The sequence below is a fragment of the Leptopilina heterotoma genome, unplaced genomic scaffold, assembly GCF_015476425.1.
Source record: "Leptopilina heterotoma isolate Lh14 unplaced genomic scaffold, ASM1547642v1 Lhet_88, whole genome shotgun sequence".
Classification (NCBI taxonomy): Eukaryota; Metazoa; Arthropoda; class Insecta; order Hymenoptera; family Figitidae; genus Leptopilina; species Leptopilina heterotoma.
The window spans coordinates 615,848-642,497 of NW_025111191.1; the positions used below are offsets into that span (position 1 = coordinate 615,848).

General features: G+C 21.6%; 2 protein-coding genes across 4 annotated transcripts in view; one reads left to right on the forward strand and one right to left on the reverse strand.

The window, feature by feature from the left end:
* LOC122511616 (keratin-associated protein 19-2-like) overlaps positions 1–26,650 on the reverse strand; it is a 117,829-nt gene that overhangs the window by 16,502 nt on the left and 74,677 nt on the right. The gene's annotated exons all lie outside the window — the stretch shown is intronic.
* The window catches only part of LOC122511614 (RYamide receptor), a 55,893-nt gene continuing 50,853 nt past the window's right edge, over positions 21,611–26,650 (forward strand). For both annotated transcript variants that reach the window (XM_043626983.1, XM_043626985.1), the window contains exon 1: positions 21,611–22,040. The gene's annotated coding sequence lies outside the window, so the exon portion shown is untranslated. The remainder of the gene's footprint in view (positions 22,041–26,650) is intronic.

A 26,650-nucleotide genomic window follows, 5' to 3' on the forward strand; every position in this document is an offset into this window, starting at 1 on the left:
AATAAAATTTATTTGAACCAAATAAAATTTATTTGAACCAAATAAAATTTATTTGAACCAAATAAAATTTATTTGAAGCAAATAAAAAGTTTAGCAGTCTCTCGAAATACATCTTTATTCTGGGGTGTGTTGATTTATCAATAGAAAAAAACTTTTACTAATGAAACCATAAATTTTAATTGATTTGATAGCAAAAAGTCAAAGTCGGTCACTGATTTAAATAATAAGTTAAAATTTTAACAACTTCAGAAATAAAAGTATCATTTTTATTCTTAATTTATTCCTTCTTTTCTTAATATCTTGAATATTATAATATTACTTTTTTATTATTTATTTTCTATTATTACTATTACAATTATAAAAGAAGGAGAATAACCGAAAATATTATTACTACTATTCTTATTTTTTATTATTATTTTTATTATTTATGCTTCTATTGGACGACTATTTTTATTGATAGTATTTTCATTAATATTATTACCATTTTCTTCTCATGATTCATATAAAATTGCATTCTACAGATATACAGTTTGTATACAAATTCAAGTGTTTTCCTGCATCAGAAATGTGTATCATAGATGATGGAACGATTAAATTACCATTATAATAACGCATTACAATGCCTCTCTCTCTCTTACTCGCTGAAGTCTGGAAGATCTGATTTCAACTCATGTCTGCGCGAATGATTCACGAATAATTCAGGAAAGTGACAAGGCCGAAAAAAAATATTTCCCGTAAATAGTTCAAAGCAATAAGTAATTGTAATAAGTAGTGATATCCGCGGTATATAATAAGAGTTCATTACGTCATTTATATTCATACAACTTCTTTCTGATTGTTCATAAAATATAGTATAATACAATATACAATACAGCAAAAAGAATAAAAAAAAAAAAACACTTTACACGTATTAAATTCATTACACTTGACCTCAATATTTCGAGAAATAAAAAGAAGACGGCTAATTTATATTCTATTACTACTAATTAATTGCAAAATTAAAAAATTTCAATTTTTAATTTTAAATTTATTTCTAATTTTTTAATGTACAGTTTGCATTACTTTTCAGTAGTTATATTTACTTTTCAAAAATAAATAAAAAAAAGATATTTCAGCAAATTTTCTAAACTAGCAAGTTTGTTGATAATTTAATATTTAACTCTTATCAAAACTCATAGAACTTTAATTCACACTTAAAGTTTTTTTTTATAAAAACTACAAGAAATTCTGAATGAATTTTTAATCACAAAGCAATTGTTTCATTTTCGTAGAATAAAAATTGTTGTAAAACTCTTAATATGAAAACTCGAATTCTTATTAGAAGTCATAGAACTTTAATAAAAACTCATGCAATTTAAAATTTTGAAAATTCTAAACGGCAACATCGTCAATTTTTATGGATTTTTTAAAAAGATGAAAATTTTTTGTGAAAAACGATACGATTCTCACTAAAGTATATTTTGTAATAATGTCAGAACTCTCATTAGAACTCATGGAACTTTAATCAGAACTCATAAAATTCTAAATTTTGAAAATAATAAGGGATATAATCTTTTTTCGATTTACACTTTAAAATAATTATTTTTGGGCATTTCCACCAATCATAAAATCTTAATCAGAACTCAAAGAAGTTTAATCAGAAGTCATAGAATTTGAATCATAAATCATAGAAATTTAATCAGAACTCAGAGAACTTAAGTCAGAACTAATGGAATTTTAATCAGAACTTACAGAACTTTAATCAAAACTCATAGAATTTTAATCAGAACTTAGATATCTTTAATCAAAACTCATAGAATTTTAATCAGAACTCATGTAACTTGAATCAGAACTCACAAAACTTTATTTAGAACTCACAAATCTTTATTCAGAACTCAAAGAATTATAATCAGAAGTCAGAAAACTTTTATCAAAACACAAAGAAATTTTATCAGAACTCATAAAACTTTAATCAAAACTCATAGAAATTTAATCAGAACTCACAGAACTTGATTCAGAACTATTAGAATTTTAATCATAACTCATAGAACTTGAATCAGAACTCATATAATTTTAATAAGAACTCATAAAACTTTAATCAAAACTCATATGAATTTTATCAGAACTCATAGAACTTTAATCAGAACTCATAAAATTGTAAACACAACTCAAAGACCTGTAAGATTTTAGATTCTTCAAATATTTCTATAAAATTTTGAACTTTGAAAGAGTTCGAATTTTATAAAAAGACTTCAGTACATTTTTCAACAAACTGCGACTAACAAGAATCTGAAGACAATTAGTACTTTCCGTACTGTTGAAGAAAAAACAAATTCCCACACTATTTAATTTTCTGCATTAAATTCAGAATTTAATTTTTTTTCTCTTTCTATTCAAATAAATGTGCTTCCGAAGAAAAAAAAGTTTTCCATTAGATAAGTCAACATTTTGCGATAAGAAGAAAAAACATTGTATTATAACTGTCAAGTACACTAAATATTTAGTTCAAATAGATAAAAAGATAACTTCATTGCAAAAAAATATATATAACTTTATATTGAAATATCATTTTTTATATTCTGAAACGGCAATTTTGATTTGAAAAGAAAATTGGTATCACTGCAAAAAATCTAAAAAGAATGATATAGAATAAAAAATGAAGCATGGAAAAAAACACTCCGAAAAAACAAAACAATTACAACTTACAAGCAATTTATATTTCTCAAATATGGAAAATTTGAAAAATACAATTTATGAATACGAAAAATAAACACACGAAAGTTTTATTGATCAATGATGTTTTCTACACTTGTTGCATCAAATTGAATATAACACAATTAATCTCAGGTGAAAATCAAATTTTTCAATTTTTGTCTAAAAATAAAAAAAAAACAAAAAAAAAAACATATTCAATGTGTATGAATTTCAAAAAAGTACTCTTTTTCAATATTTGAGTTAAAAGAAATATTTTTGAACATAGAAATATTTTTCTTAATTAAAAAATAGGTGTATTATATTTTTTATTAAAAAATGTATGTATTACTTTTTGTCTAAAAAGCAAAAAAAAAATACTCAATGTGTACAAGATTAAAAAAAACCTTTTTCACTGTTGAAATTAAAAGAAATATTTTTAAACATAAAAATATTATTTTTCAATTAAAAAAATTATTTTTTTAAAAAATTATTTTGAAATTTCTTTTAATCAAAAAAATTTATTTTAATTAATTTTTTGTAATTCAAACTTAAAGGATTTTTAATAAAAACTACAAGAAATTTTAAATTATAAATTTTTTTTTAATTATTATTATTATATTTAAAAAATGTTTAAAAAAAAATGGTTTTTAAAAAAAATGTTTTAAAAACTGATTAAGAGAAAAATATTTCTTTTCTATTAAATTTTAATGTTGTATCAAAGCTTTCTATTGGAAAAAATTTTTTATTTTAAATTATCAAAAAATTATTTCCTTTTTATTATAATTCATGTCGTAAAAAAGATTTCTTATCGATTCAATTTGAGAATAATAGAGAATATTTAAAATTTATAAAAATTCTTCGCATACCGACATCGGTATTACTTTTATGCACGTCTGGTTGCATACTAAATGAGATTTCACTGTTTTAAATAAAATGAAAGCAATTTCTCTCAACTGAATCTTTCTTGTCAGTAAAATTTTATTTTTCTACCTGATGTACTTTTCTGATTATTCATTGTTTCAATGCTCTCTTCCTCATTCACATCATATATTTTACAAAATTATTTTACGCAATATGAGAAAATAATTTGAAAAATAAAAAAAAAATGTACTTAGTGTTTAAATTTTTCCATCACAATTAAAAATTGTAAACAAGAACATTTTTTGAATTCTTTTTGCGGGAAAATATTTTGAATTCCGTACTTAATTTAAAATGACCCAAATAAAATAAATGACTTAAGCGAATGAGAAACACACAAAGTGTCATATTCAATTCCCAAGAGAATTAAAATATAATTTATTACTGACGATACATACATATTTATAGTGTGTGATATGGTGCTTTTGCATAGTCCCAAAAGACTTTCACAGAATATCAGTTTTATAGGTGATAATTCCCCGTTAGTAGACACTTCATTAATCAATAAAAAAAATTGAAACAAAACAGCAAAAAAAAAGTCACGTTTGATAAAAAATTACTTTATCACAATGAATATTAAATTAATTGAATAAAATAATAATTCAAATTGAAAGAGTAAAAAAAATATGCATAAATATCGAATCGAACTGAATATTTAAATTTTGAAAAAAAACTCAAAGAATAAAACATTGAATATAAAAATAAGTGATTTTTATTTATTAAAAAGAAAAGAACATTCTCATCTTTTTAGTGTGTGTGTGTGTTTAATAAAAAAGAAACAACGAGCCTATTTCTTTCAAGAAAGGTAATTTTTCAAATTTTCCTGTTAACTTTTTCCAACCCTCTTTTTATAGTGGTAACGTTTTTTCTCCTCATGAAATCCGCACAATCCTCTCTTAGACGTGATGTTATTTATAATTCTTTTTTATTCCCAACAAATGAAATCAATAAAACCATGCATTTAAATCTCTCTTAAATCGTACGTTCAATTTAATTTATAAAAAAAAAAAAAAAGAAAACAAGTCAAGTTTTTTTTTATATCTACGCTATATTAAAATGCTAATCAATATTCAAAGATAATTAATTTCCTAACGTGCGTTGTTTATACAATAAAAACAAAGTGCTATTGGCTTTTTATTTTGTAATAAAAAAGTTTTAAGCCATCAGTGATTTTAAACTTTTAATGGAAGTCAACTTTTTGGCTTAAGAGATATTAAAGAACAACTTTAGCTGATTTCTTTTATTCCCCTTACAAAACAAGGTTAAAGTAGTCTTGAGAAAATCAAAAATTTTTTCAGTTACTTTCGAGAGCAGAAAATAACAAAATCTCAATTTGCAAACTTTACAAGAGGCAACAATGGAAAAAAAATATTAAGTAACTTTTACAATTCACGAAATAAATTTAAAAAAATTTTTTTTTTTCGATTTTGTGGTTTTATTTCAACTTTCACTTTCATTTTTGCATTCACCTTCACTTTTACTTTCGCTTGCATTTTTGCTTTCACTTTAAAAGTAAAAATGAAATTAAAAAAACTTCCACTTTCATTGTCATTTTCACTAAAAAAAAAAAAAAAAACAAAAACAAAAAAAACAGACAAAAAATTGACGAAAGTTCAAGTGAAAATGAAAATAAAATTCAAAATAAATGTGTATTTAATCGAACCCTAATTAGAAAGCCCTAATTAACTATAATAATTTAAATGATTTTTCTAAATAGTAAAATCTATACAAAAATTAAATGATTTTCGAAACAATTTTAATTGAATTCCTCGGAAAAATTCAATTTTTAAAAAATTTTCAGCACATTTCGAAAACATTCAATTTTTTTTCTAAAATTTTAATAAATCCTGCGAAAAAATTCAATTATTTTTATAAATAGTAAAATTCTTTACAAGAATTCAATTAATTTTATAAATAGTTAAATTCTTTGCAGGAATTCAATTATTTTCAAAACAATTTTAATTAAATTTCTCAGATGAATTCAAATATTTTCAAACATTTTCATAAAATTCAATTATTTCCTAAAATTTTAATAAATTATTCGAAACAATTCAACTATTTTTATAAATACATAAAAATTCTTTGCAGGAATTAAATTATTTTTAATCAAATTTAAATAAAATTACATAAAAGAATTTAAAGATTTTCAAAAATTTTCATAAAATGCAATTTCAACAAGAATTTAAAATTCTCTAAATATAATTCAATTATTCTCAAAATATTTATCAAAAATTCTATATAAAAATTAAATTACTTTCAATTCAATTTTTTAATATAATTCGTCAAAAAAATTAAGAGAATTCAATTATTTTCAAAAAATAATAAAATTCTTGCGATAAATTCAATTATTTTCAAAAACAACTTTAATTGAATTTCTCGAACAAATTTCATTATTTTCAAATATTTCTTTAAAATTCTTCATAACAATTTAATTATTTTAAAAAATTTTAATAAATTCTTCGAAATATTTCAATTATTTTTATAAATAGTAAAATTTTTCGCAATAATTCAATTATTTTTATAAATAGTAAAATCCTTTGCAGAAATTCAATTCTTTTCAAAACAATTTTATAATAGAATTCTTCCAAAGAATTTAAATTTTCAATTATTAACGTAAAATTCATTTATTTTCTAAAATTTTAATAAATTCTTTGGAACAATTAAATTATTTTTATAATTAGTAAAATTTTTCGCAAAATTTTAATTATTTTCAATACAAATTTTAGTTGAAAAAAAATTAGTTTAAAAAAAATTTTTTTAAATTAGTTTAAAAAAAATTTAAAGAAATTCTTCAAAAGAATTTAATTAGGATTTTTAAAAATTTTAATAAAATTCTTTGCGAGAATTCAGTTCTTTTCTTAAATAATAAAATTCTTTGAAGGAATTCTATTATCGTCAAATTTTTTGATAAAATTTAAAATTTTTAAAATTGAAAATATTTGAAAAGAAAAATTATATAAAAGTTAAGAAACAAAAAAGCATAGAATTTTTTTCACTTCGTTTCATTAAAAGACATGGAAAATCATTGAAATTAGAAAAATGCATTTTATTTTTGAAAATAATTGAAATTAGGACAAGAATTTTTTTGACATTTATGAAAATAATTAAACTTTGGAGAAGAATTTTGTTATTTATAAAGATAATTGGGATTTTTACGAGAAATATTTTCAAATTTTAAACATAATTGAATTTTATAAGAAGTTTAATTTTTTTTTTTTTTTTGAAAATAATTGAATTTCTCCAATTATTTTTAATTTCTCCAAAATAGAATGTTTTTAGAGTTTTTAACAAAAATTTAAATTAGAAAATTTTTAAATTCGATTAATTTTAATATTGCTAATTTTATTGAAAAAGGGTATTAAGAAGATGCTAGTTAATTATTAATATTAAAACTTACTTTACAAAAATTACTTTTCGCCGCATAAAAACATTATTCACCATTTTCTTTTTAAAAAAAATGACTCAACTTCTAATTTCGTATTCAAAAACTTTGAAAAAAAAATATTTCTCTTTTTTCTCCTCCCTCTATTTATTATTTCTCTTTCGCGTTATTTTTTTATTTCTTTTCAATACGAGAATGTCTTCCATGAAAAAAAAAAAAAAATTCGATGATGCAGTATTTTTGAGTCAATCATTTAATGAGAAAATGCGATTTATGATTGTAAACTCGGTATTTTAAATTTGGAACAAGCAAAACAATCTCGTTTAGTTTACGTATGAACACAAGATGCGTTGATGAAACGGATCTCCGATACATAACCCTTAGTCTCCCTATGCCACGCAAACTAAACAAGATTGTTTACTGACTTTGAAAGCCCAGTTACCCTTCTCCAAAAGTAGGATGTTCAGCGTATAACTTTGTTTTAGGAGGTCATCCAATCGATTTTATGAGTTCGACACATTTAAGTGCTGACATCAAAATATCCCTTGGGAAATTATTTCATTTATTTAAACACAACAGGCCTTAATAAATCCCATTTTAGAGAAATTAAACCCCTCTCAATTTCTCTCTCTCTCTCTCACTCACTCACTAACTCACTCTCACTCTTTAAACTATAATTTAAGCGCTTTACAATTAAGAGAAAATTATTTCCTTTCAAATTCATTTTATATTTAGAATTAGTTTTTAGAAAATTTTTATATAATTTTTCAACTTGGTACATGTAACATGAAATTCGCATTTAACATTTATCACTGAATATAATTATTGTGTAAAATGCAATTTAATGATTTCAACTACAATAATCGTAATCCCTATAATTGTAATAATTCTAATTATTAGCATTATTATGCAAAATTACATTTTTTATTTTCAAATATCAACTATTTTTCAAAAATTTATTATTATCAGAAATTTTAATAAAATTTTTTCAACAAATATTCAATTATTTTTGTAAATAAAAAATTTCTCGGCAAGAATTAAATTATTTAAAAAAATTTTAATAAAGTTCTTTGCAACAATTCAATTATTTTTATAAATAATAAATTTCTCTGCGCAAGAATTAAATTATTTCAAAAAAATTTATTTTAAATATTTTAATTTTTATTTTAAAAAAATTTAATAAAATTCTTCACAAGAAATTCAATTATAAAATAATTATCTTTAAAATAATTACATTATTATAAAAAATTTTAATTTTTTTTTCTTAAGAATTCAGTTACTTTTATAAATAATAAAATTTTTTATAAAAATTCAGTTATTCTTGGGAAAGAATTCAATTATTTAAAAAAATTTTAATAAAAAAATTCGTTAGAATTTATAAATATTTTCAGAAATAATAAAATTCTTTACAAGAATTCAGTCATTTTCAAAAGTTTTAATAAAATTCATTCCGAAAATTCAATTACTTTAAATAATAATAAATTTCTTCGAAAGAATTATATTATTATAAAAAATTTTAATACAAATTATTGATTATAATTCTATTTTGATTTTTTCTTTCTTTAATATTAGTACTTCGTATGAAAGGGAGACTTTACTTTTGTTAGCCCGATGATGCTTAAATAAATGAATAAATAAATCATCGATAGAAATGATTTATTTTAAAAAATTTTAATAAATTTCTTCACCAGAATTCAGTTACTTTCATAAATAATAAAATTATTCGCAAGAATTCAATTATTTTAAAAGATTTTAATATAATTCTTTCCAAAAATTCAATTACTTTTAAAAATAATAAATTTCTTGGAAAAAATTAAATTATAAAAAATTTTTAATAAAATTCATCGCAAGAATTCGTTTATTTAAGAAATTTTAATAAATTTCTTCCCAAAAATTCAATTACTTTCATAAATAATAAAATTCTTTGAAACAATTACATTATTTTTATAAATAATAACTTCTCTAAAGAATTTAATTATTTTCAAAAATTTTAATAAAATTCTTTACAAAAATTCGATTACTTTTATAAATAGTAAATTTCTCCGCATGAATTCAATTAGTTTAAAAAAAAATTAATAAAATTCTTCACAAGAATTAATTTCTAAATATCATCGAAAGAATTAAATTTTTATAAAAAGTTTTAATTAAGTTCTTCGTAAGAATTCAGTTACTTTTATAAATAATAAAATTCTTTATAAGAATTTAGTTATTTTTGGGAAAGAATTCAATTATTTAAAAAAATTTTAATAAAGAAATTCGTTACAATTTATAAATATTCACAGAAATTTTAATAAAATTCCTTAATAGAATTCAGTCATTTTCAAAAGTTTTAATAAAATTTAATCCAAAAATTCAATTACTTTAAATAATAATAAAAAATTTCTCCGAAAGAATTAAATTACTATAAAAATTTTAACAAAAATCTTCGCTAGAATTAATTTATTTTAAAAAATTTTAATAAATTACTTCAACAGAATTCAATTACTTTCATAAATAATAAAATTCTTCGCAAGAATTCAATTATTTTTAAAGATTTTAATAAAATTCTTTCCAAAAAATCAATTACTTTTAAAAATAATAAATTTCTTCGAAAGAATTAAATTATTATAAAAAATTTTTTTAAAGTTCTTCGCAAGAATTCATTTTTTTCATGAACAATAAAATTCTTTGTAATAATTCAGTTATTTTCAAAAATTTTAATAAAATTCTTCAAAACAATTTAATTATTTTCAAAAATATTAATACAATGTTCTAGGCAGAAAGTAAATTATTTCATATTAAAAATTACTAAAGTTACAAAAATTCCATTATCTTTATAAATAATATTCCTTCGAAAAAATTTAATTATTTAAAAAAAATTAAATAAAATTCTTTCCAAAAATTCAATTAATTTTCCAAACTATAAATTTCTTTAAAAGAAGTCAATAATTATACAAATTTTAATAAATTTCTTCGCAAGAATTTAATTAATTTCATAAATAATAAAATTCTTTGCAAGAATTCAGTTATTTTGGAAAGTTTTAATGAAATTTATTCCAGAAATTCAATTACTTTTGTAAATAATACTTTTATTCAAAAAGTTTACTATAAATTTCTATGCAAGAAATAAGTTATTTCAGATTTAAAATTATGAAACTTACAAGGATAATATTTTTTTACCGATAATATTATCTTTTAAAATCCAAAAAGTTCACTTATTAATGAAATATTATGGAAAAAAATAATTTGTAAATTTTTCTTCCAAACATAGAATCAAAACTTATTTACTATACAAGAAATCTAAAATTATTTTGAATTTTTGAAATCTATGCCTAGATCTCATCTGTAACTTCTCAGGTTCATAGTCTCAAAATTTAGGTCAAGTGCACCATATTTTTTTTTTTTTTTAAACCTGAAAACCCCTAAGCTTAACTCAAGATCAAAGAAGAAATCTAAATATAAAACTAAAAAAAAAAAATTACAGGTGAAGAAACAAACATAAATTTTCAATTTATGTAAGAGGCGAATTAGTGATTCAGAAAATAGTAGCAGCGACCCCCCACCATATGGACAATGTATAGTGGGAAGTAAACTTCTCTCCTTATCTTTCAACGTCTAATCAAACATTTCTTTTTTCGAAATTTTTTAAAAACGACAAAAAGACGAATTTTTATAAAATATAAGAAAACGTAACGATAATAGAAATGATCCACAATTTTCTGTATAGAGAGATTTCTCTAAAAATTCTCAGAAAGTTTTCTTAAAACGTCACTATTTATAAAATATATGAACAAAGAAAATTTCTCAATGCCAAAGTAAAAAATACATCGATATTTCCATGATAGATTTTCAACAAGATTGAAAAATAGTTTTAGGCCTGACAAATTTTCTAAACGACCGTCGCTATACTAAATCGAAAGAAACTTGTGCCATGTGTTCGAGACAGATTTTTATGTACTTGTTAAGATATATTGATTATTTTTTTATATATTTTTTCTTTCTCCTTTTTTTTAGACGTTAGATGAAAAAATTTAATATTGTGAATTTATATTCGACAATAATTTCACTTTAATATTTTACACTCTATACGTAACACATGAATGATATTTCAAATGGAATTAAAGCAAGGGTGATAAAACGTCTAAATTAAATGTTAATAATAATAATTTCAAAATTTAATATACAGAGTAATTAATAATTAATAGTTTATATATTTCGTATCAATAGGAATTTGAAATTTATTATCAAATACATATATATATGCATGCATGTATATAATCATATTTTACATCCTAATGATCAGAATATTCGATAATTTACATCTAATATCCCTTCGCCCTTTATTAAATAAAATTTGTTTACTGTATTCCCCAATACTAAATTATCTTCACACTGAAAGGCAACATTCGAAGCATTTAAATAATTAAATATTTACAATCAAATAAAAATTGTGAATTAAAAAATAAAAATAAAAACAAATAATAAAAAAGGGACAAATTAAATTATTCCTGTAGTGAAATTTTTTTATTTTACTTTCATGAAATACGTGACAAAAAAAAGTTTTCTCGGAGTTATTAATATTTTATTTTAATGACCAACAAATCCCTTATTGCAAGAAGCTTTTACAACATTTTTATTATTAACCAAAAAAGCTTTAAAATAGTTCTGACTTTGTGTCAATATAAACGCTCTTTATGGGACAAAAAAGCAGGTTTTTAAAAAAAATTTTCAATTGTTTTTTAGGTATACATACATTAGTGAATTAGTTTCTCGGTCATAGTGCACGAAAAAAAATACGTCCTATCAAACAATTAAGTCAAATATTTACTTGCGATTGCGCAAATGAATTTATTTCGAACTCTCTTTTATACTATCGTTCGCTTACACTCGCCAAATTTTCATAAAATTAAAATTCTTTCCCATCGTATTAATAAACTTTATGCTGATCACGTTTTTATCATCAATTTTTTTTCTACTTTTTAATGGGAAAAAAATGAATAAAAAAACTAAAGTTCCATAGAAAAGAAAAAAAAATTAAAAAAAAAAAAATTAAACTCTAAAAAAAAATTAACAGCACGCTAAATACTTCGTTTACAAATGTTGCATATGTTAATCTCGTGTGTTAATGTTTATCTAATTAGTTGCTCGAAAAGTAAATAAAACTGTCAATGCACTTTTTTTTCTCCCGAAAAAAAAACTTCATTCCTCTTCAGAAAACTATTTGCAAATCATTAAATCATTAAATTTTTAAACTTTAACATTTTTAAGCTTCAACATTAGCTAAAAAAAAAAGATGCAGAGAAAATAAAAAATCTTACTATTACCGGATGATTTTGTTTATTTTCATCGCAGTCGGGGTCTAACCATCAGTTTCTATTTATCGCGTGTAAACGTTTTCCAGTTCAAAATTGTATGTTAAATGGGAAATAAAAATGTTTTAAATTTAAACTTTAGGAAAAAGATTGCATCGTGTCTTCTTTTCTGCACATGCACAATCAATGATTTATTGACTTTGAAATTATCTATTATTTGTAAACCATACCAAGGAATCCAGACATAAATTCACAAACAAATAATATACACGCACAGAAGATTAATGTTTCACATAAATGTTTCAAATTCGCAAAATATATTAAACATTTCGTTTTTATCAATTTAAGCACAATGGGAAATATTTAAACAAAGAGGAGAATTCGAATTATTTAAACAAATAGAGAAGTAAAAGAATTGTAAAAATTTAATCAAATAAGAAAGGAAATCGAAATATTTAAATAGAGAAAGGAAATAATTTATAAAATCAATTTGGAAAGGAAGTTGGCTTGTTGGTTAAGGCTCTAGACTCACGATCTTTAGGTTGGGGGTTCGATTCCCGTCTCGAATAGTTTACCAATATTTATTTATTCTTTTATTTATATTATTATTTAAATATTTATTATCATTTAAATATTAATTATTATTTAAATATTAATTATTATTTACTATTAAATAATGATTATTTAAAATTTAATAAAAATAAATCTCCTACAATTTGAATATAATCAACTCGGACCGTAAAAATCGATTTAATATAATTAATAATTAATATTATTAGTAGCAACAATTCACTTTTTTTAAAATAAAATTAGCAATTTTAAAAATAATAGAAAGTACAAATTTTTAATTCAAATTTCTTTTTACGAAAATAAAATATGAATTGGAATATATAATTTTAAAATTATTATAATTATAATAATTATATATTCTGACATCGGGAATTCAGGAAAAAGTCAGGGATTTTTATTAAAAGTACTGAAAACAATTAAATTTTTAGAATTAGAAACTTTAATGAACTTAGATCAAAAATTTAAATAAAATTCTTGTCAAAATTTAAATTATTTTCAATATCTACTATTTTTATAAAATTATCCAAAAGAATTTATTATTTAAAAATTATTTTAATAAAATTGAACGCAAACATTTAATTATTTTCTCATCAAAACTTCAATTATCTTTAGAAATAATAAAATTCTTCTCCAAAATTCAATTATATTTTCATAAATTTAAAAAAAAAATTCTTGGCAAAATTTAAATGATTTTCAAAAATTTACCTCATTTCAATGATGTTTAATATCTATTTTAAAAAAAAAAATTCCAAAAGAATTAAATTATTTAAACAAAAATTAAATAAAATTCGACACAAACCTTTAATTATTTTTATAAAATAATAAAAATTGCACATGAATTTAATTATTAAAAAAATTTTGATACATTTCTTCGCAATAATTCAATTAATTTCATAAATAATAAATTTTTTTATGAATTAAATTATTTTTTATAAATAATAAATTTGTTTAAGGAATTCAATTATTTTCATAAATAATAAAGCTCATCACAGAATTTTAATTATTTTTAGTACAATTTTAATCGAATTCTTCGAAAAAAGTAATTATTCTTAAAAATTTGATTGGAATTCGTCAAAAGAATTCAATTATTTAAAAATTAGTTGATAAAATTCTTTATAAGAATTAAATTTTAAAAAACATTTAAATTAAAATATTTGAAAATTATTTTCAAAAATTCACCTCATTTCAATGATTTTTAATATCAACTATTTAAAAACACTAAAAAAAATTGAATTTTGAAGATATTACAAAAATGATTGTAAAAAGTCAATTATTTTCAAAAATTTTAGTAAAATTCTTGTCAAAATTAAAATTATTTTCAAAAATTTTCCTCATTTCAATAATGTTCAATATCTAATATTTTAATAAAATTATCCAAAAGAATTCAATTATTTAAAAACCATTTTAATAAAATTATACGCAAATATTTCATTATTTTCATAAATAATAAAAATTTCCCAGAAATTCAAATATTTACAAATTTTTTATAAGTTTCTTCTCAATAATTTAATTATTTTTAGAAACAATAAAACTCATCGCAGAATTTCAATTATTTTTCCTGCAATTTTAATCAAATTCCTTGAAAAATGTAACTATTCTAAAAATTTTTATTAAAATTCGTCAAAAGAATACAATTATTTAAAGATTTGTTAACAAAATTCTTTATAAGAATTAAATTTTAAGAAACATTGAATTATTCAATAAATAATTTACTTTTGTATTTAAATAAATTTAAATAAAAGAAATCATTGTTTTCGAATAATTTTACAATTAAAGATATTCGTAAATAATTTTAACAGAACATCTTTTTGAATAAAATTTTTTCCTTTATATTCTAAAAGTTCAAAAATTCTCAGTTTCATTTTCAATTAAATTTTCTAAATGACAAATATCATTTATAAACATTTTTTTCCTTTATTTTTAAAAAACATTGAATTTTATTAAAACAATTAAAATTAAGAAATAGAATTGACGAAAATTATTTCTTTATAAAAATTGAGAATTTTCTACAAAAATATGAGGAAACGGGAATAAATAATGTTGTTCTTCCCAAACCGAAGAGAAAATCGAAAATTGTCAATTCAGTATTGGATTTTAGTCAAAAAAAAAAAAAATAAATAAATAAATAAATTCGAAATAGAAATTGTCTTTAAGTATAGAGAATTCGAAATAATATACCTGAAACAAAACTGATTGAATGTTCGTCAGTAAGTTTCGTGAGAGTAATTATCCTATTGTCTGATAAAATCTAATTTTGACATCGCTAACAAAACTAAATTCACCTATATTATATGAATGCATATGCGCATATGCATTCAAATATAAGCGGTCTAAAATCTTTGTTAAATTTAGGTTACACTCGTCTCAGATTATAGAACTAAAGCTTAAATAATTGTACAGAAGATAAAGGATACGAGATTTATCAACTGCACATGACATTCCAAAACAAAGGAGATTTTAATTGCAGCAAGACTCGAAGCTTTAAAAAAAGAAGTATCACTCAGATATATAGTTAATGCACTCAAGTTGCACACACTATGTTCAGTTTAATACTAAAAAAATATTGCTTAAAAGTTTCGTAATATTACACTGTAATTTTAAGGTCACATTAAGGAAATATTAGTAATTTTTTGTTTATATTTTTTTATTATTTGTTTGTTTTTCTTCGACTCCTTTTGTTTGTATTTTTATTAAATTATTATTATTTTTATTTTATTAATTTTTATTAAAAACAAAATAATATTCAAGTAATATTAAAGTAATATTCAAATAAGATTAAAATAATATTCATCTAATATTATATTGAAAACATACTGCTAATTAAAAAATCTACTCGAGACGGGAATCGAACCCCAAACCTAAAAGATCCTGAATCTAGAGTCTTAACCAACAAGCCAAACATACAAACTTTCAGACTTTTTTTTTTAATAAAAAAAGGCCTGCAAAATTCGACTTCTTTTTTATTTTTGATATTGTAGTGATTTCTAATGTATTTTTGTCGGGTGAACACGATTCCGGGTCTCAAAATTACATAGCACGTCAGGATTTTGAAAAAAGTGGGGGTAATGACCCAAAAAAAATTTTTTTTTTATTATTTTCGACATTATAATGCTTTTTAATGTATTTTTGTCCACTGAACACGATTCCAGGTTCCAAAATAATTGCTTATCATGTCAGGATTTTGAAAAAAGTGGGGGTAAAGGCCCAAAAAAATTTTTTTAGGATCTTTACCTCTACTTTTTTCAAATTCTTCAATTTTCCCATTTGTCACGAATATGGATCTTAAAGAACACTTTTCTAATTTTAATTTAAGACCTCATAGAAATTTCTCACACGTCAGGTTAAAGAGAAAAAAAATATCCAAAATCCAAAATTGCAATTGTAAATAAATATATTTAACAAAACGTTTTAATCAATACATCCCATAAATAAAAATACGAAGTTCAAGTCCACAACGTTGATCAACGAAAAAAATTTATTTAATGCAATCAAGTTTTATTTTTAATTTAATATTTAATCGTAAAATAATTATTATCAAAACATAAACATCAGATTTTTTTCTAAATATTTTTGTGTCAATATTGCTGTGTAATTTTTAATTAATTTACTTAGTGAACAATTTTTATTCGTTGATCAACGTTGTGGACTTCAACTTGGTATAAAAATTTAAAAATAATACATTGTCATGTACCATTTTTAAATTTTTAGTTATTTATTAACAGTTTCATATTTACGATTCGATTATTACAAAAATGCCAATAAAACTTTTTCGCGCATCTTTTACTTCATTTCATTTGTCAATAAAAACAATAGCTTTCAGGAATCAACTATTTTGAATTTACCCTTTTTTATACCCACACGTAAATTTAATACAACCATTTCTTTTTTAAAGAGAATTTTCCACGTGAATAAAAAAATGCCATTAAATAACAAAATTTTAAAAAAAGAAATTCCCTCACAATATTACAAAAGTGGTTTTTAATATTCAAACAAAATACTTTCCACACGATTTGTTTGATGTTAAACTTAAAATGATTGTTTAAAAAAAGAGAAAAAAGAAAAAACTTTAAACTTCGAATAAAGAATCTGCTTCTGAAGGAAAACATTTGAAAAACAATTTTTCTATACTTATTTTACTGTAAAGGAGTTTCCGAAAGAAAAGAAAAAACACATAAAAATTCTTCAAATTCTGATGGGATGAAAGACCTGAAATTGAAGATATGTTCGAGTACGATAAATAGAGGGTAAAGTTATATAGCTGAATTGGCTCAAATTGGAGCGAATTGGAGTATTTGGGGATAAGCCTTAGATATTGAGTTGCAGAGGGCGCATAACTTACAAGTGGTAGATAATGCGTGAGAAGAGGAGGAAAAAAAAATCAACCACCCTTAAACGAATATTCAAAATCTATACATATATGTTTTTTTATGAGAAAATGTAATAAATATCATAAAATATATAAACCACTCGGCACTACCTATGATAAAAAATGTATCGTAAATAAACTATTTCGTCAAGTTATTTCGAGTTATGTTCAGTTTTACATAAATATTTTTACAACTTTATTTTAGTTTCTCTTTAAATATTTTTTATTTTACGTCTAAAGAATAGAGAAGAAGACCTTTGTTTCCGTGGGGGTTTTAAATTTTATATACTGACGAACATAATTTTGTTCTCTAATTTTTATTTGTTTAAAAAAATACTTTTTTTTTTTTTAATTAGAATTAGTAAAAAGAGATTCACTAATTAGTGTAAGAAATATTTTCAATTATTTTTTGCTATAAATACCTTTTCACTCAGAAAAATTATAACAACCGAAAGGTGCTTGAAACCTGCTCATTAAGACCCATATGTGCAAGACCAAAAAAATTAAAAATTTTGAAAAAAGTGGGGGTAACGATAAAAAAAATTTTTTTAAAATTATTTTTGACATTATAATGCTTTTCTATGTATTTTTGTCCTCTGAACACGATTCCGGGTCTCAAAATTACATAGCACGTCAGGATTTTGAAAACAGTGGGGGCAAAGGCTCAAAAAAAAAAAATTTTTTGTTATTTTTGACATGGGAGTGATTTTCAATGTATTTTTGTCCTCTGAACACGATTCCGGGTCTCAAAATTGCATAGCACGTCAGGATTTTAAAAAAAGTGGGGGTAAAGGCCAAACAAATTTTTTTTTCTGTTATTTTTGACATGGGAGTGATTTTTAATGTATTTTTGTCCTCTGAACACGATTCCAGGTCTTAAAATTGCCGAGCACGTCAGGATTTTGAAAAAAATGGGGGTAAAGGTCCTAAAAACAATTTTTTTCTTTTTTTGATATGGGAGTGGTTTGCAAAGTATTTTTGTTGTCCGAACACGATTCCGGGTCCCAAAATTGCCTACAACGTCAGGATTTTGAAAAAAATGGGGGTAAAAGCCCAAAAAAAAAATTGTTTTCGTTATTTTGGACATCGGAGTGATTTTCAATGTATTTTTATCCTCTGAACACGATTCTGGGTCCTAAAATTGCCTAGCTCGTCAGGATTTTGAGAAAAGTGGGGGTAAAGGCCAAAAAAAATGTATTTTTTCCTTTTTTTGATATGGGAGTGGTTTTCAATGTATTTTTATCCGCTGATCACGATACCGGATCCCAAAATTGACTAGTACTTCAGAATTTGAAAAAAAGCATGGGGTAAAACCACTATTGTTATTTTTCCTATTGCAATAGTTTCTAATGTACATTTTTCTTCGTGAACATGATTTCGAGTTTTAAAATTGCCTACTACGTGAGGATTTTGAGAAAAATTGTCCAAAGAACAAGAACAATTAATTATCAAAAATTATTTATTTTAACAGAAGCTAAAAGTCACTTTAAGAATTAGTAATTTTTTCCACTAATTTGGATTTAGAAATAACGTTTTTACCGTTATTACCTTTTCGCCTTCTAGTGTTTCCAATCCTATTTCATCAGAGATAAGTTTTCCTACAAAACTATCTTTTTCACCTTCGCCAGAAAAACAAAATTTTCAAAAAACTCTTATAAAGTTAACTTTCTATATAGACAATCTATAAAGTTTTTGAAGTTTTTTTTGATTAACTTCCGAGAAGAAGATAAAAGCTTTTTGAGACGATTGCAATTAAATTTTAAATGTATCTAGCGATCAGAAAACAGAAACTATAAACTCTTGATGCGGTTTCTCCTTTCGCCCTTGATACCTTCACTTGAAAATCCGATTAGAAAATTCAACATTACACGAAAGTTGTGTAGTCGATGCAATAGTGCAGTTTACAACTTTGGACTCTCTCTCTCTATCTCGCTCACTCGGAAGTTTTCATTTGGAATTTATCCTTTAGGTTCCTAAATAAGCTTGTGGTTGAACATCATTCATAGTTTCACATAACAAAGTCAATTTTAAATATCTATATCTATATCAATTTCCAAAAACTTATCTAAATCCGACGTAGATTCTCTATATACAACAATGTCATTAATTTTATCGATCACCAACAACTGATGTATCTTAAAATAAACTCACTGAAGTGATTTTCAAATTCGAGATTATATCTCGATTCATATCAACATGCGGAAATCTATTTATGATTTAAATTTTTCCTTTTTAACTTTCACCCTTAATTTTTTTTTTCTCAGCCCCAATTTTTTTTTTACTTTCACCTACTTTCCTTTCTTCGACTCTCTAAATTCGCAATTAATGAAAAATCACTAATTTGATATAGTAAAAAGTTAGTCTCTGATTCAAATCAGTAGGAAAATTTAGTAATAGTAAATAGTTACTAAATAATTTAAATTCACTTTTTTTTATGTCAAAATGACTATAATTTTTGCTAATATTCAAGTAGTAACATTTTTTAATTTTCTTAATTATTTATTTACTAATAATTATTTATTTTTTACTAATTATTAATTTATTTTCTACTAATAATTAGTTCTAAGAATTAATTTTCTAATAATTAGTTATTTTCTACAAATTTAAAAATTTAAAAGATGAATTTAAAGATGAGAAGTTTTAATCTCTCACTCAGATATTAACAACCAGATTTTTAAAAGAAATTGAACTCTTAAATAAAATTACATTTATATTTAAAAAAACTAATTTATTTCGATTAACTATTTCCAGTATTATAAATATAATTTTAAAAAAACAGACGTATTTAAAATGATAATACATTCTTGCTATTTATCAATCCTATTAAAAGAGAGGTGTATAATGCAGTTTACAGAAAAGGGGCGAATAGATAAAATGATAAAGAGGAATAGTGTTTTAAGCGAAAAAGAGAAAGAGAGGTATAGTATATTGGGGGGAAGGGGGCAAATAACGGAGCAAAGCGCAGGTTCTAACTGACAGAGGCCACAGCTGGAAAACGCGGTTTTGGCTACGAAATCGGCCGCATTTCATCGCCGTTAGTTGACACGTGAGCGACTCCAATACACTTTTTTTTGATAAATAAATAATCAATTAAAAATTACCCCCCCCCCCCCCAAAAAAAAAAAAAAGTAAATTAAAAAAGACTATTTTCTTAATTCAAATAAAAGTGTATGACTAAATTTTCGAGGAAGAAATTTAAAAAATGGACAAATAGACCAAACGAAAAAAATTTAATTATTATAATTTATAAAATTATTTATAAATTGTTCTAAAAAAAAAAATCAGTGATTAAAATTCATCTGAATTCTCACATATAAAAGAAGTTTTATTTTCAATTCGTAAATTAAATTTCCAAGTGTGAACAAAATTTGAAAGGAGAATTGATATTTGAGGAACAATTTCAGTGAATAGTGGACTAATTTGCATACGAATAGAAAGAATCCAGAAAGTTTCGTGTGCACACAAGCAAAAAAAAAAAAAAGAGAATCTATCGAAAAAAAAAAAACCTATACGAATTCAATTTTTTTTTTTTATTTTGACTTGCCATTTCTTTGTACGTGATGTAAAACGATATGAGGCAGACTTACAGAAAGTTTATAAAGGACGACGAGTTTAAATATAAAGTGTTTAAAAGAAAGAGGAAAACGTGCGGAAATTGCGAGTGAAGATATATAGTGGGTGAAATTTCCGCACAACAATGTGTCTAGTATACATATACAGTGAGAAAAGAAGAGAGCTCGTTAAGAGGAGCTGAGAAAAATGTTTTACTTGTCACATTCGAAAAAACTTAACTCCTTCAAGAAATACTAATACTACACACTCCATTTGCAGTGAAAAAAATATATAATTAACTGAGAAAAACTTGTCCTTTCGACTAAAAAAAGTACTTAAAAAAATTACTCCAATTTTTCTTAATTTTCAATCACATAATTTTATGGAAAATGATAAAAAATTATAAAAATTAAAAAAAAAAATTGTTGAAATTAAAAAAAATACTTCAAACTTTTTTTTATTTTTAACTATAATATATAAAGTGTGGAAAAATTATAAAAATTCAAAAATACAAATCGTAAAAATTAAAAAAGGTAAAAATTACAAAATATAAGAATTAAAAAATATAAAAATTCAAAAATATAAGAATTAAAAAACGTAAAATATAAAAAAACGTAAAAAATAAAAAATAGATATACAAAAATTAAAAACAAGAATTGCAAAATATAAAAATTTAAATAAACAAAAAATAAAAAAAAATTGTGAACATTAAAAATAATTATAAACATTAAAAAACTATAGATTAAAAATATTAGAGATTGAAAAAATTAAAGATTAAAAAACCAGCAGATTGAAAAAATTGAAAATTAAAAAAAAACAATATATAATAACAAAAACAACATTTATAAAGATTAAAGAAAAAGATTACAAGAATTAAAAAAAAATATTGTTATGAAATGCAAATTTTCATAGAAAATAAAATGTGGTTTTTCCATAAGCAACTGAAAAAAATTGATTTATGTATATACCGTTCAAGTGCAATAACAAGATTGCGAACCCGATTCCATTAAATAAAATGTGCAGAAGTAATAAAACTGAAAGTTCCACTTGATGAATCGATATGAAAAATTGAACTTTCCCCCCATTTCAAAAAAATAAAAAAAAAAAGAAAAACATTTTTCCCAATTCTGGTTGAGCAATAAAATACTAATCATTTGAAATAGTGAATGTGGATTAAAAACCCCCCCAAAAAAAACAATAAAAAATTCTATATTTGAATCGACAGAAAGTTTAATCTTTATGGAACGGATTTCTGCATCGTTATTCAAAACAATTTACATGAACATTGGTAAGCTGCGAATTATATTGTCTATATAAACTAATACCAAACACTAATTCTATTTTCTCTGTTCATTTTAATCGTTCCCTAACAATTTGATTCATTCAATTTTAATTTAAAATCATCTCAACGATTAACTAACTCGGACGTATGTGTGATTCATTTCCAATGCCAACAATCTTTTTTTTGTTTTCAGGAAGTTTAGTTTTTTCTTTCTTTTTAAAAAAGTTTTCAGAAAGTTTATATATAGAAATGAAAAAATTATTTTCGTAAATAAATTTTATATTTGATATAAAATAAAAAAAAAAATATTCTCCAACTTTGATAAATCAATTTTTCTATCCATAATTTTTTTCTCCATTTTCGGAAAAAAAATTGATTAAAAATAGACGATGATAATAAAGAAACAACTTTTATAATATATATAGAAGCCATTGTAAAGCAAAAAGTTTTCATGACAAGCTTTTTTTACCCCAAATATTAATTATTTTCTATTTTTACTTCATTAATAAAAGATGAAGGGATGCTGGAAAAATTTTATCAGAAATTTAAAAAAAAATTTCTTCCACACAATTTGAAAATATAATATCAAATTAAAAATTAATTTATACAGAAATATACTATATATATATATATATATTATTATATTATGTACAATAATAATAGTAATAATAATAATAATAATTATTATTATTATTATTATTATTATTATTATTTTTTTATATAAATATCTTATTTATTTATAAATAAATATTTATATTTATATTTTTATTATATTTTTTATATTTTTAATTATATTTAATAAATATTTATAAATTTATATAAATATTTATATAAATACTTTAAAATTTAAATCGAATTAATAAAAATAAGTTGATAAATAAAATAAATAAATAAAATATTTAAGTTTTTTCCAACTAATTATAATACTTTTAATTGAAAATAAAAATCAGTGCAATTGAAAATTGGGTCTTCCGTTCAGTTTTCTTAAATTTTCAAATTATGGAGAGATAACATCTCGATTTTTGATTTCTGGTTATAAATTATTTTTCCCCCCTATATGTGTGTATGAAAATAACAATCATCTCGGAATCTATTTAAGTTTCCCTCCTGTGTCATAAGGTGGTCTCTGAATGGTCATAAAAAGCATTGATTTGTACTCTAATGCATTTTGTGAAAATAGCAGAAAATATTCAATGGGATATTTTTACCACAATGTTTTCTATTTTTAATGGACAACATTTCTTTCCCTCTCGGGTCACTTTGTATATATACGATAATTAAGTTACTGTGTCAATTTAATTGTTCCTAATGTTCAAGAAATTAATTATTTCTTTATTGACTTAGTTAATGATCAGTAAATACAAGATAATATTTAAAATCTTGAACTTTAGTAGTTAAAATATTCATAATACTTATAATATAATTATAAAAATAATATAATATAATTATAAAAATGATAAAAAATATAAAAATTATAACAATTCGTAATAATTAAAATTTAAATTATAATTTAACAATTTAATTCATAATAATATTAAAATAATTGTAATGATTTATAATAATTATAATGAATATAATAATTTATAATAATCATAATGAATATTGTTAATGATTATTTCACAATTATTAATTATTAACCATTTTTTATTTAAAATTTTATGGCTAACAACTATTTACTAATAATTAATTAAACTATTATGACTACTAATAATTATAATTTTTATTATGATTAGTAATAATTATAATATTTATTATTATTAATTATAAGTAATTAATAATTATAATTCTGTAATAATTATGATTATAATTATCATAATTAATAATTATTATGGCAATTAATATATTAATAACCCTAATAATTATTAGTATATAACTCTAAAATATTTATTAGTAATTACAATTTTTTAAAACAATTTTTATAAATATAATTATTAATTATAATTATAATATTAAATAATTATAATAATAAGTTATAATATTAATTATATGTAATAATTTTTTTTAAATTGTTAATAGTTAATAATTATGTTTGCTATTTACGATTATTAATAACCTGGTAAATATTTTTAAATAAAAATAGAAAATTAAAGGAAGGGTAAGATTATAGAAATTCGAAACTTTTTCTTCTCCTGTACAGTTTTCAACAAACTTAATAAACATGAATAAAAGTCATCTTAACACATGCATTATTTTCTATTTTGGAAAAACTTGATTTCGTACATGAATAAAACATTTTATTCACAAATCCTTTAAAACGTATGTAGATTTAAAATAACAAAAATTTAATAGAAAACTCATTTTAGCTCTTTGAAACAATATTTATATTTATTTTAGGAAACAGAATTTTTTTTATGTTAAAATCACTTCTTATTTATTACTTCTTTATTATTTATCAAATATTTATTATTTATTTACTTATTTATTAATTATTAATCAACTGCTTATTATTTATCAACTACACCAAGAAAAAAGATACCTTTGACTCATTGTCAGAGCCAACTAGACTTTTTATTTGATTCAAAAAAATTTTATTTGATATAAATATAATTTTATTTGGTTCAAATATAAGTTTTATTTATTCCTTAATAAAATTTTTATTCAAAACAAATAACCTAGTTGTCTCTGAGACAAATATATCTTTATTTAACTCAAATAAATTATATTTGATTTAAATAAAATTTTTTCTCTGGGTTTTTTTATTACTTGTTAACTATTTAATTATTTATTTATTGCCTATTATTTGTAATTTATTAACTATTATTTTAATAATTTGTTTAAATATTGTTTAAATGAAATAAATAATTTATTATGTTAATTTATAAGTTTAATAATAATAATAATATTAATAAATTAATTAATTAATAATAACTGAAGTTAATTTATTTGAATAATCTTTTGTTGTAAATAAATAAATAAATAAATAAATATTTATTATAAGTTAATTAATATTAATTATTTATCATTTGTTAACTTTTTATTATTTATTGGTTATCAATTATTTAAGAACATTAAAAACATTATACGATCAGAAGAAAGCACTTGAAAGAATTAATGAACAGTAAAAAAATCAATTGTTAAAAAAAACAATGAAAAGTTAACACTTAAAAGAACAAAACAAAACCAATTATTAAAAAGACAAAAAGAGTACCTAATAAATTAAATAGGTACAAATTTTTGAAGAAAAGAATTTATTCTCCTTTTTAAAAAAAAAAGAGTTCCAATTAGTGTGAAAACACCCTCCATTAATTAAAAATAAATGAATATCGAATTGAATAAAATATTGATAATTTAATTAATCTACTATATTTTTGACTTTTAAACTAAAACATACCAATATCAATTCAATTGTAATTAAATATCTCGTCATTTGATGATAAAAAAAGGAAATAATAAATATATATTTAAATGTAGAATATCAAAAGCAATGCTTAATAATCAGTGAGAGCAATATATTGAACAAATAATATATATATATATGTCACTTGATTAATCAAGCGTGACTTGTTTCCTATTATATTACACAGTTAAAGATAGATAATGCTGTCCTATTTGAAAAGAAGAGTACATGCACGTTTCAGCAAGTGAAAAATTTTTCCAGCACAAAAAAGGAATCTTTTATTGTTCACGTCCTCGTGAAAAAAAACAGTACCTACTCTACTATCATGATTAATGATTAAATTCAGTGCAAGCTCGTCAAATAACTCACAATGTTTTTCTTTTCATTTCATTTTTTTTTCTTTTGCTTTCATTTTTTGCTATACGCTCCTTAGCAAAGGTGCGAATGATATAATTGTATTCGAAATCTCTTCTTCAAAGAAGGAAATAAATAAACTAAATAAATAAATAAATAAACTAAATAAATAAATAAATAAATAAACTAAATAAATCACAAACTAAATAATAACTAATAAACTAAATAAAAACAAACAAAAATCACTAAACTAAATAAACTAAATAAATAAAATAAATACAATAAAGAAATATAATAAATAAATAAATGCAATAAATAAATATTCATAATAATAGTAGCAGTAATAATAATAATAATTATTATTTTGAAAATAATAATATAATGTTAATAATTTAAGGAAAGCTTCAAAGAAAAATTGGATAACTTCTTCCACCTTTGATAATAATGTTAATAATTTTAATTCTTTAATTAAAACAATTTTAAATAATTTTTATTATTAATAATTAAAATTATTAGTGATAATTTACAATTAACGTTTTTTATTATTAAATAATTAATAATTCATTGATAATTATAATTATTAATAATAAGTGTGACACGTAGCGAAGAAAAGGAACTAAGAAGCAAAATTTTATAGGTTATGTTTGTTATCTTCTTCTTCTTCTTAAATGACTTGAGGCTTAGCCAACTGTAAGAACAAACACTTAGAAGAATAAGAATTAAGAATAAAAAATGTCCATGAAATTGGTTAATGTGAACAAAAAAAAAAAAAAAAAAAAAAATGGCGTCAAACGCAATTCGGTAAACTATATAAATCTATGGCGGTTGATGAACACGTGTTGGGAGGTAAAGATGTGAATTAAATATTTATACTATTGCAAATATGAGTTTAAGTTTTTTGAGTTTTTTTTTTTTTTTAAAAAAA